Below are 15,834 nucleotides of genomic sequence, written 5' to 3'. Positions count from 1 at the left end.
GCAGCGCGTTCCCTTACAGGTTCATTTAGTAGGCACGGATGTGATTAACCAACTACAGCGACAGACGCTGCAAGAGAGGCCTTCAGCGTCACGCTGTGGTTTTATTGTTAAAGTTCCGACAGCGTACGTTCCTAGAAGGGTCAACAAACATACTGCTTCGTCCTACGTACAACTCGCGAAAAGACCATGAAGGGAAAATTAGGCAGGTTCGAGCCCACACGGACTCTTACCGGCACTTGTTCTTCTCTCGAACCATCTGCGACTGGGACGGGAAACGGCGAAAGTGACACTGGTGCTCAAAGTACCTTCCGCCACACACCGCAAGGTGACGTGCAGAGTATAAGTGTAGATGTACTTTACGATGTGGAACTTCGAACGTCCTCATTTAAGAGAGCAGAAGGTTATTTACAACTCATACAGAAACCATCCCGCATTTACGACGGTGATTCAAATAAAAATCTTATTTATTACTAGTAACACTGAAAGGAGTCTACTGCGGCACATTCGTATGTGGCACCCGAATGATTAATGTAAACGAAACTGAAACTATGATATTGTAAACGATGTATGTCTCTGATAGGCTTTATAAATCGGATCGATGACTGCGTACGACCGCAGAGCCAAAGATTCTGTTTCCGGTCTGAGATTGCGGTGTTGGAGTAAGAGAGTTCTTGGCGCACAGCTCTCGATAGCTGTCTGTGAGCAAAAGTCGATGGAGTAGGCAATTTTTGTGGCGAGTTGTGTGAAGCCACCGGCTTTTAGATTAATGTAGGAATTACGAGAACATGTAAGCAGAAGTATTCTCGCAACCAAGATAAAGATGTTAAATAATTACGATTTTTGCTTTGCTAGCGCGGCAGTATAGATGAGTTGGCTGATTGTTGAGTAACCCCAGAACATACGTAAACTGATTTGATAAAAAGGCTAGTTAGATATTTGACTTTTGTAAAGTTTCTCTGACTTGTTAACAGAGCCACGTGCATTTATATTGGCCTAGTGAGGTTGGATAATACTTGCTATATAAATCTCATTTCTTGTGGATCAATTAGTAAATATGATATATCATACTAACCAATGTAACTTCAATTGTACATGTTTTTGAATCGAGAAATTTAATTAGCATTATAATTTTGCTCAAAAAACTCAATGTAGCAATTCACGACAATCTGTACCACCTCCCTGTCCAGGTCATATCTTTTTCAAAGAAGTTGGATTTTTTTCATAAATGTTTTCATTTATCAGCCAAAAGAATTTAATGTACATTTCAAACTATTGCCGCCAGCATTGCACACCGCTGAGCCTGTAGCTAGCCTATTTTATTCTTCTTCATGAGAGACCAGAATATATCGCGATACACCGTTGCTGACTTTAGAGGTGAGAGAATTTCATTTATTTGCTATGTGCACAGTGACCAAAGTTACCAATTTTGAACGGGGCCGGAGGATTCAGTGCCGAAGGGGCTGAATGTGTTTTTCAGTGACTGTATTTCATTATTGGTATTGGGAGTTGTATTGCCCAAACAGTTCGTAGAAAGTTTTTGCTAACAGTAACACAGAGTAAGCACACAAATTGCACTTAACAACGTGCTACACGATAATTCAAGTTTGGCACCCATTCCACAGTCCAGGCATTCATTCAACGTAAACATCGTAGAGTTTTCTTTGTAGAGTTTACTTTGTTAAAGAACGTTACACTTTCATTCATCGTAATCTAAAGAAGTAATTATTTTATAAAGAATGTTGCAACACGTTCGCCTTGACTTTAAATGCGAACATTTTAGATTGGGTTTTACTGTGACTGTTATTGACATTAAATGAAACAACAAGTTTACTGTTGCCAGTCACTGTTCTTTATCTCCACGACGCGTTTCAAAGGTTTAATCATCATCAGGTGGATTTACATTTGTTAATATGACATTTGTCTAGTGGAGAAACAAAGCACTATTTCAGAACACGGTTTTGGGTTTCTTTAGCAAAAAGAACTCGTACATGGACACCTTGTATTTCTTCCAGTTACTTCCTGGACAGTACTGTGGCAGTTCTTCTACGTATGGTCAAAGTTTCATTAGAGTCGTCTCACTTGGCAGAGACACCAGTATATCTGTTATTCCTCCTGAAACACCCGGTATAGGAACAGGAAGAGTGCAGATTAATCTGGATCAATACAGGCGGTAAATGTAGTTTCCGATTTATATTGTGTACTTTCAAATTTCTAAGCCAGTTTTTTTTCTTCTTTTACTTAACGTGCATAATATCAGTATAATATTGAAATAATTTAACATTTATTCGTATGGAGCTGTTCGTTGAGAATTTGGGAAGTTTTAAGTCGTGCTAGCTAATTACAACATTGAGTAGAACTATGAAGCGCGCGTGGATAGTTCAATTGGATTTTCTGTTGTCCTTGAAAGCCAAGGTTCTGAGTTTGAGACCAAACTTCTTCATTTATATTTACTACAACCGCTGTAAGCTACTTGAAGAGAGTGGCAGAAGGTACTTCCCATTATCAGGGCCTTTTCCCGTTCCATTCAGGTATGGATCGCGGGAATAATGATAAACGCCCATCTGCGCACTGTGATTATGTCTTCGCGATTACCTGCGAGCACGATATGTAGTGGGTTGTAGACTATTTCAAGGTTTGGTCATTTAAACTAAGGAGTTGGAACTTTGTAAACACGTAGGCCTTCACAGGATAGTTGTAGTACTTGGAACTTTGTAAATACTTAGGCTTCTACGAGACGGTTTGCCTCTTCAGTTTATACAGCATATCCATGACACTTTCCAACGGGACAGACAAACCTACGACCATTCTACTGCCCTTATCTACATACGCTCAATGCAGAACAGAAACGCAGTGAAATTTTGCATAAATATGGCTGTACCTACTCTTTCTTGTATACCGTTCCGTTGTGAACAACAGCAAAAAATAAAAGAAGAATGATGTTTTCAGGTAGGAGACGTGAAGTTCATGGAATATGAAAGGGGTTATAATACAATGGATAAAATAAGAAATAAAACAAATAAGAGCAGGTTTAAAAATCTTTTCAGTTAGTGACAGGATAGAGAGAAGAGAATGAAATTTTGACAGAATGGTAGTTTGACAAAAAATAAGAATTATCGGCCAACTGGAAAGAGAGAACCGGGTAGATGTCGTACGAGGTACATGGATTACAGAGACCAGAGCACCTAATCCTTGGAAGCAGATGTTGATGATTATGATGGTAGTTCTATTTGTACAGGTCCCGCACGCTTGAGTGTTCTATAAGCAATCTCCTTTGACTGCATTTATCTAGTATCCTACCAATGATACCAATTCCATCACCTGCTTTACCTACTGAGACGCCTGTTAAACCTGCTGGGCAGAACAGAGGATTAGGATTGTGGAGAGGGTCAAATAAGGTTGGGGTCAGTTTCACCTTAAAGTTATAATTAATTATAATTTAATAAGACATCAAACTCCAAATCTTTCACGGCTGAAGGCCTCCAAACAAGAAATCTTAAAAAAATTAACAAGTTAATTTCAAGGGACTAAAGACACAATTACAATTACTTATACGAGATGCAATACAAATGGCTGAAAGGCCCACAAAAAAAAACTTTTAAGATTTTAAAATAAATTACCATAAGCTTTCAAAGGCAGAAGACCGCAGTATGAAAGGTAATTTTAAGAATAAAGTTCCAAGCGGCTGAAGGCCAAAATTAATTTTTCAAAATTAAAAAAAACTATCAACATAAGTCTGAAGTTTTAAGTGGCTGAAACGCACTAAACGAAAACAGAAAAAACGACAATAACCTTTTAGCAAATATCCTCTTGCTGGAATTCTAACTTACTTCTATGCTGCTGAAGGCCTTTAATTTACATAAAATACAGTAAAACCAAGAATTTATTAATTCATTGGCTATGATAGATTATAGACAGACAATTAAATACCTATGAGAAAGCCAGTAAAGACAACAGCATTCAGAAGCCTACAAGGGGATCGGTCTGTCCTCGTTCACTTAGGTGAGACAGATGGTGAGCCCAACTACACTTGAACGGTCGGAACCCAACCAAGGGACAGCCACGGACCGACCGACAAACGACTTGCTTGCCAACAATTGGTACATGAGAATTCAAACACAAAATGTTATCCACAATCAAATATGAACATGTCAAACTACACACCGCGTTGGACACCGACAACCGGTGAGGAAAGGACACTGCCTGAAATTACGTTAGTGTCCAGGGCAGGTAACTGGAACACTTAAAGACCACAAGGCAGAAAATTCCGCTGGTGCCCCTGAATTGTAGTCAACCAATACAGTTAATTCCACCGCATGGCGGCAAAATTTCAGCAATACAAACACTTGGTGTTGCCTACAGGGAAACCTCCCCAACAGCGGACCACCAAGACAAACCACACAACATGAATGGATGTGGCTTGGGTACTTAAAACACCACTCAACTTTGACGTGTTGGATCGGTAAACCACGAAGCTTGTAGCAATCGGACAGCTCCACACACGCTGCGACACTGCGCAGGGACCGCCAGCGGACCCAACCGACTGCACCGCGCGGAGATAACGTCCCTGGTCCGCAGATACCGAACGAGACTACTCGCTGATCCGTCCGCGACTGCTTCTCCGTCGCGACTACACTGCTGGTGCGTCTCGCACTCTCTTCAAGACACACGACGGAGGAAATACTGGCTCGGACCCAACCATGCAGGGGAAAACCGCCCACTGGCTAAACGACATCCCTGCACCAGGAAAGGACCGTTCCCAGTTGGACAAGATGGTAACTGAACGGGCCCAAAAGCCCTCAGAGAACCAGCTACACGTCGCCCGATGAGACGACCGACCTCTCAGAGCCAGTACGCCGACAATATTTAAAATAACTTGACAATCAAAATCACACACACACAACCTGACAAACACTTGCACGAAGACCTGAACGATATCCAACAGTAACTGAGCACGCACGAAGACCAATCGGGAGTCGACGCACACACGCACACAGCCGACTCGTGAACGATCGGCGAGCCAAAACGCGTCGTCTGGTAGGACGACCGACCGCCGATCCACCAAGACCGTGGCCCGGCTCAAGTGATGCGTGGCGGCAGTGGTCGGGTGAGCTACGACGACGCAGACCTCACTGCACTAGTGCCGCATTGCAACTCCCCGACTGGCAGCGCCAGACTGCGCTCCACACGCGTTCCAACTGACAGGCAGATCCGAACTCCTTTACGACAGACAACGACCGGGAAGTAATAGCAGTCGAGCAAACATACTACGAGAGTGGATATATCGATACGCGCTGCTAACGACGCTCTCGATCAGGCAAAGCGGCAACTCAGTGGCAGTGTTGTTGTTGTGGTCTTCAGTCCAGAGACTGGTTTGATGCAGCTCTCCATGCTACTCTTTCCTGTGCTAGCTTCTTCATCTCCCAGTACTTACCGCAACCTACATCCTTCTGAATCTGTTTAGTGTATTTATTTCTTGGTCTCCCTCTACGATTTTTACCCTCCTTGCTGCCCTCCAATAGTAAATTGGTGATCCCTTGATGCCTCAGAATATGCCGTACCAACCGATCCCTTCTTGTTGTGCCACAAATTTCTCTTCTCTCCATTTCTGTTCAATACCTCCTCATTAGTTATGTGATCAACCCATCTAATCCTCAGCATTCTTCTGTAGCACCACATTTCGAAAGCTTCTATTCTCTTCTTCTCCAAACTATTTATCGTCCACGTTTCACTTCCATACATGGCTACACTCCATACAAATACCTTCAGACACGACTTCCTGACAAAATCTATACTCGGTGTTAACAAATTTCTCTCCTTCAGAAACGCTTCCCATTGCCAGTCTACATTTTATATCCTCTCTACTTCGACCATCATCAGTTATTTTGCTCCCCAAACAGCAAAACTCCTTTACTACTTTAAGCGTCTCATTTCCTAATCTAATTCCCGCAGAATCACCCGATTTAATTCGACTACATTCCATTATCCTCGTTTTGCTTTTGTTGATGTTCATCTTATATCTTCCTTTCAAGACACTGTCCATTCCGTTCAGATGCTCTTCATCGGCGAACCTCAATTTTTTTTATTTCTTCTCCATGGATTTTAATACCTACTCCGTACTTTTCTTTTGTTTCCCTTACTGCTTGCTCAATGTACAGATTGAATAACATCGGGGAGAGGCTACAACCCTGTCTCACTCCCTTCCCAACCATTGCTTCCCTTTCATGCCCCTAGACTCTAGACTCTTATAACTGCCGTCTGCTTTCTGTACAATCTGTAACTAGCCTTTCGCTCCCTGTATTTTACCCCTGGCACATTCAGAATTTGAAAGAGAGTATTCCAGTCAACAATGTCAAAAGCTTTCTCTAAGTCTACAAATGCTAGAAACGTAGGTTTGCCTTACCTTAATCTACTTTCTGAAATAAGTCGTATGGTCAGAATTCCTCACGTGTTCCAACATGTCTACGGAATCCAAACTGATCGTCCCCTAGGTCGGTTTCTACCAGTTTTTCCATTCGTCTGTAAAGAATTCGTGTTAGTATTTTGCAGCCGTGACTTATTAAACTGATAGTTCGGTAATTTTCACATCTGTCAACACCTGCTTTCTTTGGTATTGCAATTATTATATTCTTCTTGAAGTCTGTAGGGTATTTCGCCTGTCTTATACATCTTGCTCACCAATTGGTAGAGTTTTGTTAGGCCTGGCTCTCTCAAGGCTGTCAGTAGTTCTAATGGAATGTTGTCTACTCCCGGGGCCTTGTTTCGATTCAGGTCTTTCAGTGCTCTGTCGAACTCTTCACGCAGTATCATATCTCCTATTTCATCTTCATCTACATTCTCTTCCACTGTCCTCAAGAACATCGCCCTTGTATAGACCCTCTATATACTCCTTCCACCTTTCTGCTTTCCCTTGTTTGCTTAGAATTGGGTTCCCATCAAAGTTCTTGATATTCATGCAAGTAGTTCTCTTTTCTCCAAAGGTCTCTCTGATTTTCCTGTAGGCAGTATCTATCTTACCCCTAATGATACACTCCTCTACATCCTTACATTTGTCCTCTACCCAGCCCTGCTTAGCCACTTTGCACTTCCTGTCGATCTCATTTTTGAGACGTTTGTATTCCTTTTTGCCTCCTTCATTTACTGCATTTTTATATTTTGTCCCTTCATCAATTAAATTCAGTATCTGTTACCCAAGGATTTCTATTAGCCCTCGTCTTTTTATTTACTTAATCCTTTGCTACCTTCACTACTTCGTCTCTCAAAGCTACCCATTCTTCTTCTACTGTATTTCTTTCCCCCATTCCTGTCAATCGTTCTCTAATGCTCTCCCTGAAGCTCTCCACAACCTCTGGTTCTTTCAGCTAATCCAGGTCCCATCTCCTGAAATTCCCAAAGTAGTAATTTAAATTAACGTAGTGAGGTGGAAGGACGTTGAAAACAGGGTGTAAAGTACATAGCGGGAAGACGAGCCACGCACGGCTCACCTACGACATTGCCTGTCCGACCATTCCAGTTCATACACCTACAAACTGTTATTTATATGAACTAACCGATTAGATTTTTGATTTGCCAGTTCCGTAGACATAGGACACTACTGGCAGTTTTATAGCAGAGAATCGCCATCGTTGTCGATCTCCTTGGCTGACGCCCAAGATTCCTGTGGGATTGGCCGTCCTCGCTTTAAAAATAGCTTGGAAGATGAATGTGACAGCTGCAATTTTTAAAAGTTGTCCCTAATTAACATGACACACTTCGACACCAAGTCGTCACGTCCCATTCTCGACACATCGGTTGCACAGCAATCGACTTGACGGATCTGCTTCGACCGCGCACTGCTCGTAAATGTCTCAGCACGTCGAGGTCCCAAATAATTGCCGCCATTATGCGCTTGTACAAATACAAATTGTCGCGGGCTTGTAACCCTAAGTGGGCCCTGATTACCGCTCGGCGTTCCAACTTGTTATGCTAATTGTCATACCGCGAGCGGCCTGCACGCCCTGGAACGAGTGGGAAGCGGTCGCCTTGCATCTGCGGGCTTCTCTGCTCGCACATCGCGCTGGGACTGTCACCGCAGCGTTACGTCGCCACTTGCGGACGGCCTCATTAAAGGTGTGTTTCGCGATGAGATTCCACCTGTTGTGCAGCCCACGGCAGAACTGCAGCGATTTATACTGCCTCCTCAGTACGAGAGACATTTCATGAAAATGCTTACCAGTTTTTATTAATCACACCTTTTATTTATTTATTTATTGTTTTATATTCATCAGTACAGTTTTCCTGCTTCTCTATGACTGATTCCCAACTTCTGGGAAGCTCTATTATTTCATGCAGGTTACCACTTCTGTTCAGTGGTCGAATGGTTCGGGTAACGGTGGCAAAAAGTTCTTCCAGGGAAGGAGAACGACGTCCGCGCAGAGGTTTCTTCAACTCCGGGAACAAGTCGAAGTCTGGTGGACTCGGGTCCGGGCTGTAGGAACGATGCGGTGACACTTACAGTCCGTTTTCGGCACTTTTCGGCTACAACATTGCGTGAAAGTACGATAATACCCTACCGTGACACTCATTCCACCATAGTATTATATCTGTGACGACGACTCCTTGGTGATCATAAACAAAAATCATCATTTGCTTGAACATTGATTGAGCGTGTCGAAGATTCTCTCTCTCTCTCTCTCTCTCTCTCTCTCTCTCTCTCTCTCTCTCTCTCTCTCTCTCTCTCTCTTTTTGTTTTCCGTGGAGAATGTGAATCCCTCCCCCCCCCCCCCCCCCCTCACTGGACTGTGATTTCACTCCCTCCCTCACTGGTGTGTGATTCCAATTCCGGGTCTCTAATTCACGTTTCATCAGTAGCGAATGACACAAGCATGCTTGACGTTCACTGTCGAATTGCAACGTTCAAGCGTTTCTGTTCCTCTTCAGCAGTCAAACAGTGTGGGACCCTTCTGGCAGAAATTTTTCTCCTCTTGGCTCAAATGGCTCTGAGCACTGAGGGACTTAACACCTGAGGTCATCAGTCCCCTAGAACTACTTAAACTTACCTAACCTAAGGACATCACACACATCCATGCCCGAGGCAGGACTGGAACCTGCGACCGTAGCGGTCGCGCGGTTTCAGACTGAAGCGCCTAGAACCGCTCGGTCATACCGGCCGGCTTTTCTCTTCTTCAGAATACTTGTCGGAACACGGAATACTGATGATGCGGGAATTCCCGTGGCTTCAAGGTGTTCCTCACAAGTCTGAGTGCGATGTTCTTCAAGAGCGTCTGTCACGAGTTTCTCAAAGTTCTTACATCTTTTAACGTTTTTGGCCTTCCGGGTCTTGGATTATCGTCTATGCTCACACGACCCGACTAATTCAAGTGCAACTGTACTACCGTCCAATGTAAACTCACGACAAACTTCAGTCAAAGACCTGTAGATTTCTGTCGGGTGAAGTTTCGATCTTGTTGTACGACATCTGGTCTTCAATAGGCACAGTACGAGAGACCCCCCCAGGATTCATTTCTACATCGCGGCAATGTTTTTTTAGAGTTCACAGCGAAAAAACAAAAAAAAATACATGCTTCTTCCTGCAACTCCCAACTACATGTGACGCAATTTTCATTGTTGTTGCACCAAACAATCCACAGTAATACCAACCTGTGCATTATTTATGAAACGTCGCTCACAGGAAACCTGCTTGTCTTTTCCACTACTCGACTTCAAAATTACAACACCATAAAGGTGTAATGCTCCATAGGGACCAGAAATGGAACGAATGCGAGTCCAGTGTTAAAGAGCCACTGTTATTTTACTACTATGCTACCTTTCTCCCTTCCCGCTGAAGTTCGCGAGTATGACGAACCTGAGAACGGTGGCGCTCCGGTCGCCTCGGCTCCTCTTACTAAACCGTACAGCAGTATAAAGCAGTGACGTGCTACGGAAATGTGGTGTGCACAATCTTATTGTTGTAGCGTAAGACTGACAGGGCGAAAATTACCAACTCTGGGGATCAGATGGCCTCTGACGGAGCTGTGTTTTGTGTGACAGTGGAGGAAGTAAGACGAATATTAGTTGTTGTAATGTAAACAACTATACATATTATGCTTAAGAGAAGAGTGATGTCTGGAATAGTTCGAGGCTTTAATCCACACTGTAGTGGAAAAAGTACGAAGGTTGACCTCTACCAATGTCTGAAGTAGTACTGGAGAGAATTAACACCATGTAACCTCCAGGGCTGTCCATAAATCCGTAAGAGTGCGACTGCGACGTGGTGGAGATCTCTTCTGAACAGCGCATTGCAAGGCATCCCAGATATGCTCAATAATGTTCATGTGTGGGGAGTTTGGTGGCCAGCGGAAGTGTTTAAACTCATAGGAGTGTTCCTGGAGCCGCTCTGTAACAATTCTGGATGTGTGGGGTGTCGCATTGTCCTGCTGGAATTGCTGGAATGCTCAATGGACATGAAGCGATGCACGCAATCAGACAGGATGCTTACGTATGTGTCACCTGTCAGGATCGTATCTAGACGAGTCCCGTATCACTCCAACTGCACACGCCCCACACCATTACAGAGCCTCCACCAGCTTGAACAGTCCCCCGCTGACATGTAGGTTCCGTGGACTCATGAGGCTGTCTCGATACTCGTACACGTCCATCCGCTCGAACAGTTTGAAACGGGACTCATCCGACCAGGCAACATGTTTCCTGTGATCAATGTCGGTTTTGACAGGCCCAGGCGAGGCGTAAAGCTTTGTGTCATGTAGTCATCAAGAATACACAAGTGGGCCTCCTGCTCCTAAACCCCATATCTATGATGTTTCGTTGAAGGGTTCGAACGCTGACACTTGTTGATGGACCATCACGTCACTCCGAACGATTCTCTTCAGTCGTCGTTAGTCTCGTTCTTGGATAATCTTTTTCCGGCCGCAGCGATGTCGGGGATTTGATGTTTTCCGGATTCCTGATATTCGTGGTGCACTCGTGAAATTGTCGTATGGGAAAATCCTCACCTCATTGCTATCTCGGAGATGCTGTGTCCTGTCGGTCGTGGGCCGACTGTAAAACTACGTCCAAACTCACTTAATTCTTGAAACCTGCCATTGTAACAGCACTAATCGATCTAACACCTGCGCCAGACACTTGTCTTGTATAGGAGTTGCCGACCGCACAGCCATATTCTGCCTGTTTACATACATTTGTATTTGAATACGAATGCCTATACCAGTTTCTATGGCGCCTATTGCTGCTTACCATATTGCAGGCAGGCACAACGAAAAGACCATTGCACATTTAGCTTTCGGCCACAAAGCCTTCTTCAGTAAAGAAAAAAAACTCACACACATTCACGCAAGTAAGTACACCTAATGCTTATATGACCATCTCTGGCCGCAGCAACCAGCAACATATATGCGCGTTAAGGACCGCAAAGACAAGATAAGTAATTCAGGGTCGTACAGAATGATATGTACAGTTGTTTCTCCCTCGCTCCGTTTGCGACTGGATTAGAAATTGGAAAATTTGTGGTAAGGTCTTATGGGATCTGACTTAAACTAACTTACTCTAAGGACGGCACACACCTATGCCCGAGGGAGGACACGAACCTCCAACGGGGGCAACAGGATTAGAAATAGAAATGACTATACTCCATTCACCGAAACAAGAGACGTACTGTAAACACACCCATGCCCGAGGGAGGACTCGAACCTCCGACGGGGACAACAGGTAAGTTCCAGTCTGGCACAGATGTTCATTGTCGTCATCCAGTTACGCAGCTGACAGTTGTCAATATTCGCAACTGCGAATACATTTCATGTATATAATTTCTTATCGGTCCACCAAATTTTAACATCCTTCAAGGGAACGATTTGGTCAATGCTTCCTTTCTTCCTGGTTTTCCAGCTGTCCATTGATCACTACCATACAATGCTGCGCTCCAAACGAACATTCTCAGATATTACTTCCTCAAATTAAGGCCTAAGTTTCATGCTGCTGGACTTCTCTCTGCCAGAAATGCCACCTTTGCCTATGCTAGTCTGCTTTCTATGTCTCCCTTGTTTTGTCAGTCAAGTGTTTACTTCGAAGGTAGTAGAATTCCTCTGCTTCGCCTACTTCATGGTCGACAATTTTGATACCAGGTTTATCACATACCTCGTTTCTGCTTCTCTTCGCTGCCTTCACTCTGTCTTCAGGCCACAAGTGGCCTATCGTGATCATCTGACCGCCGTGTCATCCTCATATGAGAAAGCGGATAGGAGGGGCGTGTTGGCAGCACACCGCACTCCCGGTCGTTATGAAGGTTTTCTTTGACCGGAGCCGCTACTATTCGGTCGAGTAGCATCACGAGGCTGAGTGCACCCCGAAAAAATGGCAACAGCGCATGGCGGCGCGGATGGTCACCCATCCAAATGCCGGCCACGCCCGACAGCGCTTAACTTCGGTGATCTGACGGGAACCGGTGTATCCACTGCGGCAAGGCCGTTGCCGCGGCCTTCACCGTTCGTAGATTTATTCTCAGTCCATATTCTGTATTCATTAGACCTGGGAGTGGTCAAGAATTCGACTAGCGAGCTGTGCCCTGAATCTCAGCGTCGCCTCACACGTCCCCATACGCGAACGCATGCTGTGTGAGCACAAGCAGTGAGAAACTGCGGACACGCCGCAGTCTCACTCCAAGCATACGAGATGGTTCTGTATTTCACATTTCTCGACAACGTAGATCAAAAACAAAACAAAGTTTGAGTATTATTTAATTATTTTTGGCACGAAACTATGTTTAGAATATACACTACTAGCCATTAAAATTGCTACACCAAGAAAAAATGCAGATGATAAACGGGTATTCATTGGACATATATATTATACTAGATCTGACATGTAATTACATTTTCGCACAATTTGGGTGCATAGATCCTGAGAAATCAGTACCCAGTACCCAGTAATAACGGCCTTGATACCCCTGGGCATTGAGTCAAACAGCTCTTCGATGACGTGTACCGGTACAGCTGCCCATGCAGCTTCAACACGATACCACAATTCATCAAGAGTAGTGACTGGTGTATAGTGACGAGCCAGTTGCTCGGCCACTATTGACCAGACGTTTTCAATTGGTGACAGATCTGGAGAACGTGCTGGACATGGCAGCAGTCGAACATTTTCTATATCCAGAAAGGCCCGTACAGGACCTGCAACATGCGGTCGTGCATTATCCTGATGAAATATAGGGTTCCGCAGGGATCGAATGAAGGGTAGAGCCACGGGTCGTAACACATCTGAAATGTAACGTCCACTGTTCAAAGTGCCGTCAGTGCGAACAAAAGGTGACCGAGACATGTAACCAATGGTACCCCATAACATCACGCCGGGTGATACGCCAGTACGGCGATGACGAATACACGCTTCCAATGTGCGTTCACCGCGAAGTCGCCAAACACGGATGCGACCATCATGATGGTGTAAACAGAACTTGGATTCATCCGAAAAAATGGCGTTTTGCCGTTCGAGCACCGAGGTTCGTCGTTGAGTACACCATCGCAAGCGCTCCTGTCTGTGATGCAGCCTCAAGTGTAACCGCAGCCATGGTCTCCGAGCTGAAAGTCCATGCTGCTGCAAACGTCGTCGAACTGTTCGTGCAGATGGTTGATGCCTAGCAAACGTCCCCATCTGTTGAGTCAGGGAACGCGACGTGGCTGCACGATCCGTTACAGCCATGCGAATAAGATGCCTGTCATCTCAACTGCTAGTGATACGAGGCTGTTGGAATCCAGCATGACGTTCCGTATTACCCTCCTGAAACCTTCGATTCCATATTGTGCTAACAGTCATTGGACCTCGACCAACGCGAGCAGCAATGTCGCGATACCATTAACCGCAAACGCGATAGGCTACAATTCGACTTTTATCAAAGTCGGAAACATGATGGTACGCATTTCTCCTCCTTACACGAGGCATGACAACAACGTTTCACCAGGCAACGCCGGTCAGATGTGTATGAGAAGTCGGTTGGAAACTTTCCTCATGACAGCAAGTTGTAGGTGTCGCCATCGGCGCCAACCTTGTGTGAATGTTCTGAAAAGCTAATTATTTGCACATCAGAGCATCTTCTTCCTGTCGGTTAAATTTCGCATCTGTAGCACGTCATCTTGGTGGTGTAGCATATTTAATGGCCAGTAGTGTATTAAGTCACAATACTCTTCATTAACGTCAATTAAAAACTGTGCCACTGACAGTGGAATAATCCGTGCGACTTCAGAAATTGTGCTAGTCATACCAGCAATTTATTTACGTGCTACATTCTTCGTGCATCTCTTCTGTCATTTCGATTCATTTTCTTGGACTTGTGACGCTTTATCGTTGTACTGCCCCTCGTTTTGCATACAGCAGCTGGACCAGTGAATGTCCTTCGTACGCTGAAAAAATAGCGAAGGATAATCAGCGCTGAAACCACGATTCTGGCGAACTGAAGAGAGTTGTACTGGTCGAGAAATGCCGCACCGCAACAGTGAATAAGACATCGCGCTGTACCGAGCACTTCCGAGAAAGACCGAGCGAAGCCGAAGCCGGCCGAGTCTCCACCTGTCAGGCAGTCCGCACGCACGCTCGGCCTGCGTGCAGTTTGGCACACCGTTGCCGGCCCTGCGATAGACTGTTAATCCCATTTACCAGATCCTGTAATTCTTCTTCATTTTCATTGTGGATACCCATGTCGTGACTCATATCACTGGTATCATTTCGTCATGTATTTCCATCCCAGTTCTAAATATTTCTTTTATTTCGCTCATCGATTCTTTGATGTACAGGCTAAACACTACGGGGAAAGACTGCATCGTCCCGTCAAACCATTACTATTGTGATCACTTCGATCTTAGTTTTCCATTCTTATTTTGCCCCCTTGGTTCTTGTACATGTTGTAAATTACTCGTCTGTTTCTATAGCTTAAACCTAATTTTCCCGAGAATTGGTATCTGGCATCATTTTAGGTCGCCAAGCCTATTTTCTGGATTCCGCTTTAGCGTACAGGTATTGGGAAGTGACAGGTAGGTTAAATTAAGTCCAGTTTTTTGGAAAGGGGTTTTGGGAGAATGTAGAAAGATATACAGATGCGCCTTTTGATCGAGTTCCGCAAATGTTATGTCAGTGAAGTCCTTTTTGAAGGTTTTTCCAGGACTGTAGAAAATAGTATATAGTTCCAGTAAAACAAAATAAAAAAAATATGCAGTTTCTTACTTCGTAAGCTCAAAACGTCAAACATTATTTGCATAAGTGAGACAGTTCGCCACATTGTCAGCTATAACTTACGAAAATCTCACCATGATATATTTATTTGTTGTGCATGTATTTAAAGCGCTCTGTCTTACCTGTCCCAACATGTATTTACTACTATTTTTAATTAATATTTTATAAAAAAAATTTCTGGGGTTATGCAAATCCGCTTGCAGTCAAGGTAATGAAGGTGGTCTTCGAAAATGTTGTACTGCAAAGTGAGTCGGTGCTCAGAACTGGTAAAGGACTCACTACAAATCACTTAGTTATCAATATCACTTTAATTTTACGCAGTGAGAACTTGGTTAGGACTGCTGTTGTAGTATGATGAATATTTTTTGCATGGTGTTCGTCACTGGGAAGCTAGAGTACAGTATTGAACAGATTAGGCAAAAGAATATGGTTTTTGCAACGTACTGACATTTATTGACCGAATTTAAAAATTTAAAATGCTGTCATAATGTACTCTTTAAAAGGTATAGCCGTACATTAAAAGTTTACCGCAGTGTTAGAAACTGTGCGTTTGTCTTGCGGAAGCGTAACAAACGGTGCCCAAATATACGGAATTTATTAACCCAGTATTTTTCAACGAGAGCA

The 15,834-nt window shown here is 44.1% G+C and overlaps 1 protein-coding gene and 1 pseudogene across 1 annotated transcript in view; one reads left to right on the top strand and one right to left on the bottom strand.

Moving 5' to 3' along the window:
• Nucleotides 1-15,834, top strand: part of LOC126291445 (uncharacterized) — a 1,287,515-nt gene that overhangs the window by 142,105 nt on the left and 1,129,576 nt on the right. The window lies entirely within an intron of this gene.
• LOC126292507 (5S ribosomal RNA) lies at nucleotides 12,344-12,461 on the bottom strand (annotated as a pseudogene).

Source organism: Schistocerca gregaria, chromosome 9 (assembly GCF_023897955.1).
Source record: "Schistocerca gregaria isolate iqSchGreg1 chromosome 9, iqSchGreg1.2, whole genome shotgun sequence".
In the NCBI taxonomy this organism is placed as follows: Eukaryota; Metazoa; Arthropoda; class Insecta; order Orthoptera; family Acrididae; genus Schistocerca; species Schistocerca gregaria.
The sequence above is the reverse complement of the archived record's forward strand: the minus strand, read 5'-3'. Positions and strand labels throughout refer to the sequence as shown.